Source organism: Miscanthus floridulus, chromosome 1 (assembly GCF_019320115.1).
Source record: "Miscanthus floridulus cultivar M001 chromosome 1, ASM1932011v1, whole genome shotgun sequence".
In the NCBI taxonomy this organism is placed as follows: domain Eukaryota; kingdom Viridiplantae; phylum Streptophyta; class Magnoliopsida; order Poales; family Poaceae; genus Miscanthus; species Miscanthus floridulus.
This window is the reverse complement of record NC_089580.1, coordinates 25,846,101-25,851,586: the sequence shown is the minus strand read 5'-3', so window position 1 is coordinate 25,851,586 and position 5,486 is coordinate 25,846,101. Positions and strand designations below refer to the sequence as shown.

The window sequence follows — 5,486 nt, the reverse complement described above, 5'->3', positions numbered from 1 at the left end:
TAAAAGTGGAGAGTCAAGCTCGGATGCTAATACAACATCGAAGGTGTGGCCACAGTGCAAGTTCGGCGAGGAGAGGGAACCGGTGACCGATGTATTACTGATCAATATATATGTCCTTGTTGTTCTAGATAATGGACAAACATGGCCAAAAGATTTAAAATAAGCTCTTTAAATAGGTTTCATAGGGATAAAAGACTGTAACAAATAGTTTTTAGAGACAATAGTTAGGTACGTGCTTGAAATAGTTTGAAAAGTAGCAAAAAAGAAGAAGATGTGGCTGCAGTGCGAGTTCAGAGAGGAGAGGGAATTGGCAAAGATGGGGACATAATTGACCTTGTGGTGGTCATGGCCCTCCTCGATCTTGCTCATAATGCATGTCAGGAGCTTCTATCGTTGATGTTGTCCATGCAAAAATGGCACAGAAAATGATTACAACCTAAATAGGGGTGGCACGCATAACACATGTTCATTCGGCGTGATAGACATTGGACATGTACCAAAATGGGTCCTAGTTCAAAGTTGTTCTATTAACAGCGCTAGTACTAGTAACACCATCGTTGCACCACTCTAGGCTCAGTCATCAACTGAGTACTAGTACGTCAGCTCATGAATAAAACCTCGATCGAAGCAAGTTCAGCGAGGAGAGGGAACCGGTGACCGATGTATTACTATATATATGTCCTTGTTGTTCTAAATAATGGACAAACATGGCCGAAAGATTAAAAATAAGCTTTTTAAATAGGTTTTGTAGGGATAAAAAGACTGTAACAAATAGTTTTTTTAGAGATAATAGTTAGGTACGTGCTTGAAAATAGTTTGAAAAGTTGCAAAAAAAAGATGTGGCTGCAGATATTCAGAACTGTTGTCATCTATGCAGATATTCAGAACTGTTGTCTAATTTTCATAACTATATAACAAGGGAGATGCAGTGTATAGAATAAATTTATCAGGGCACAACTACAAAAGCAGTGAAGCACAACAACACAGCATAGCATTAAAATAGGCCAATCAAGATTCAAGCCACCAACCACAGATGCAGTGTACAGAATAACTATAAATTACATAACAAACACTAGAATAGAACAGTAGTGCTGCACATATCCATCAAGAATTAAAAATTTAAAACAAAACAAGGCCAATGGCCCAATTCAACTGCACTATCTAGAACAACTGTAGTACATGTTATTTAAATTGAAACCACAACTAAATCTAGTCATATTCGCTATCATCGTCATCTTCTGGAGGGATTGTCGGACCTTCATTATCACACACATATTGCCATCCAGTTTCATCTTCGCCATCGGCTGACTCATCTTGTTGCCCTTCCACTTCTCTTTGTCTCTGGAGGTCATCAACTACACTAGCATCAACATGAACACCATCTTCACTAACTGTCTGCTCATTTTCCAGACATCCTTCAGTAAGTTGAACATGCACACCTTCACAATCATCGTCTTGGTAGGACAATACCGTTGCATTGGGTATATCCTCATTGTCATTTTCAGCCACACTCCACAAGTGTCTATGTGAAAATTTTTGAACAACTCGCCATTTCTCATGATACTTGGTGTCTAACAATAAAATACCTTTATTGCCTGTGTCGCTAGAATAAAAGGATCATCTTTTTACCACAAGCTGCCATGGTTTATGCTTTTGAAGAACCCATCTTCCTTCATTCGCAACTTCTTTCCATGAGTGTCAAACCAATCACATCGAAATAGAACCACTGTCCTATTGCCACCCGAATTTGCATTGTATCTAAGCTCAATTATTTCCTTCAAGGAACCATAGAAGTCAATATCCTAGTTGTCATGTGTACCCTCAGCCATAATTCCACTATTTTGTGTTCTTCTATTTTTCTCACGATCTACAGTGTGGAATCGAACACCATTGACAAGACATGTTGAATAAATTTGAACTCACAGATCAGGCTCACATGACAGTGCAAATAGCTCATCATTTATGACTTGTCCTTCCACATAACAAAGTTTTGTAATCTGCACAAAAAAATAATGGACATAAAAAAAATTGCTTCTTAAACCAGGAAAAAAATGATGAAACAAATTAATTGAGATCAAACTCACGTGCTTCTTAAACCATGAAGAAAATTGCTTCTCAAGGGTTTTTTGAACATTAGGGCATCCTTCATTCTCCAACTATTTCTTGTATATCCTAAAAATGATAGTTAATTCAAACATTAGGGCTAATAACTAAGTTACAAGAAACAATGAAAATAGTAGATGGGCTGACATACTCAATATATGGCTCAACCTCCGGACAATTGTTTAGTACGAACCAAACCATTTTTTCATAATCATGCTCAAGATATGTAAGACTTGGTGCTCCAAGAACATCAGCTCCATGCAGCTCCATGCTGGAAAATAGATAGGTCTCCTCTCACAATAGCAACGCACTCTCTATTCCTACCCTCTTGATTGGGTCGTGTCTCAACATCATCATCAAAGTACCTCGAGCAAATAGTCAAGCACTCAGCGGCAACATATGCTTCCGCAATGGACCCTTCAGGCCTTGCCATGTTCCTCACAAACCGTTTCAATGTTAACAACCTTCTTTCTACTAGGTACATCCATCCATATTGTACTGGACCTCTAAGAATTGCCTCTTTAGGTAAATGGACAGCCAGATGTAGCATCACATCAAAGAAAGGAGGAAATATTTTCTCAAGCTTGCACAAAATGATTGGGATGTTAGCTTTCAGTCTTTCCAACACATCTAACTTCAAAGTTTTTTCACAAAGTTGTTGAAAACATTTACCTAATTCAGCAAGTGCTTCATATATGTCCATGTGCATGATTCCTCGGACAGCAGTAGGTATAATCCTTTAAAGAAGAATGTGACAATCATGAGTTTCTAGTCCTTGGAGGTTGCATCCTGTAGTAACACATGTTGCTAAGTTGGAAGCGTATCCATCTAGAAATTTTACACTCTTCAAAAAATCAAAAAATGCTCCTTCTGTGTTTTAGTCATTGTGTAGGGGGCATGAGGAGTACTATATGAATCTCCATCATGGATCAAGTGTAAATGCTTCCTAATGCCCATATCTTCCAAATCAAGCCTAGAATTTATACCGTCCTTTGACTTCCCAGCCGTGCCTAGAAATGTACCAAGGATATACTCACATATATTTTTCTCAATGTGCATCACATCAAGATTATGCCGTAGCTTCAAACTTGACCAATATGGCAAATCCCACAAACATGACCTTCACTTCCAACATTGGCCCTCTTCGTCCCACTTTCTTTTTTTGCTTTTAGGATGCTTTCCTGGTCTGACATCCTTGACCCTCTCTAGTTGCTCCATCAACTCATCTATGGTAAATTTCTCTGGCTTCTCATGGTTTTCAACATTACCATCAAACACCTTGCTCCTCCTCCATGGATGGGCCCTAGGAAGGAAACGCCAATGGCCAATGTAACATATCTTATTCCTTATCCTTTTGGAGCAAGGGTTTTTGTCACAATGCACACAAGCATAATAACCTCTTATGACTCTACCTGACAATGTCCTCAAAGCAGGATAATCATGAATGCACCATATTATAGCAGCATGTAAATCAAACTTCTTATCACTAAGTGCATCAACAGTAGGGACGCCTTTCCAAAGCTCTAGGAACTCCTCAACAAGTGGCTCCAAGAAGACATCAATATCCTTTCTTGGGCATTCTTGACCAGGGATAAGTAGGCCCATGATAAAGTTGGATTTCTCCACACATTCCCATGGAGGAAAGTTGTATGGGATAAGAAACACTGGCCACATGCTATACAAGGAGCTCATTTTACCAAATGGATTGAAACCATCAGTAGCGAGGCCAAGCCTGATGTTCCTTGCATCTTCTACAAACCATCCATACTTCCTGTCAAAATCTTTCCATGCCTCGCCATCAGCTGGATGGTTGAGCTCATTCTCCACTGGCTTCCTCTTCAACTTGTGCCATTGCACCTCCTTTACTGTTCTTTTGGAAGAAAAGATTCTCTTCAGCCTAGGAATCAACGGAAAATGTCACAAAACCTTCTCAGGAATCTTCTTTCTTGCATCATTGTCTTTCCATCTTGCTGCACTACAAACTAGACAAACACCATTTTTTTCTAAATTCTTCCTAAACAGAACACAATTATTTGGGCACACATGGATTGAATTGTATCCGAGCCCCAATGCACGGATAAGTCTCTTTACTTCCTGGTATGATGCAGGAATAGAGCAATTTGGGAATGATGATGACAACAACTTCAGTATCGTTGTGAATCCACCATTAGAAATCCGGTAAAATGACTTGATATGAAGTAACTTCTCCACAAAAGAAAACCTTGTGCAAGGACCACCAGGGGACAATTGTTGCTTCATCTCTTCTAATAGAATTGCAAACATAGACTTTTTCCCTTCACCTTCCTCTTCAGCTATGTACAACTCCTCTACCATACCATGAATTCCATCATTAGGGTCATCTTCTTCATCCATATTCATGCCAAAATCCTCATTGAGACTAGTATGTTCATCAACATGGTCATCAATTTCACGTGGTACAACCTCCAATGGTTCTCCATGATGTATCCATCTAGTGTAAGTAGTAGCCATCCCATAAATATACAAGTGATCCTACACCTATCCTTTAGGTTTGCGAACCTGATTCAAACACTTACAACATGGACAGAGCATCTCTTCATCGTCATTGAATCTCTTGGAAACAAAGGTCATGAATTCATTCACCCCATTCACGTGTTCCTCACTGAACATCCTACTATTGATCCAAGATCTATCCATCTGCACAAAATCATGAGATACACTTGCTCAAAAAAATTTACATATATATGATACTTGACCAAAATTATCAAACATGTGACATGTCATTATTTATATGAAATCTGTACACAATAGTTGAGCATTGCTTTATCTCCAATAATGGGTTAAATAAATCTACACTAACCTTTATTTTAATTCTTGCTAACAAACAAACACTAAGATACAATTTGGTATTATCATGAACTGTTGCCCTATAATTGGCGCAAAGCTGTGAGCAACAATTAAGCAGTAAGATGCAAGACTACTTCAGCAAGCAAATCAGTACCTTTCTTGCAGGCTAGAACTACGAGCAAAACAAATCAAGGGAGTTCTGCTAGCTTCTGGGGAGATCTGCGCTGCTCGCCAAGCCGCTCGTGTCGTGCCACTGGATGCTAGATGCGGTCTGCGTAGCTCCATGCCATCGCCACTGCCAGCCTGGACGCGCAGCTCCACACTGCCGTCCACTACTGGCATGTCCGCAATAGGTTAGGAAGGTGGATCCGCCGCTGTCCACGTCCGCAACCGTTCATGAGCTAAAAGTCTACGAGGACATAGGGTACATTACCTTATTATATTTGGATATATAGTATCAGTGTGCCAATCAACAAAGATATCTTCGTAGCTCAGTGGTATGTTCACTTCCTGGGAACCACAAGCATGCGTGTTTGAGTCCTCCCATCTGCTCTTTT

General features: G+C 39.7%; 1 pseudogene; it reads right to left on the bottom strand.

Annotated features, from left to right (window-relative positions):
* Positions 1-1,209: 1,209 nt before the first annotated feature.
* LOC136453469 (uncharacterized) lies at positions 1,210-5,271 on the bottom strand (annotated as a pseudogene).
* Between the last annotated feature and the right edge of the window lie 215 nt (positions 5,272-5,486).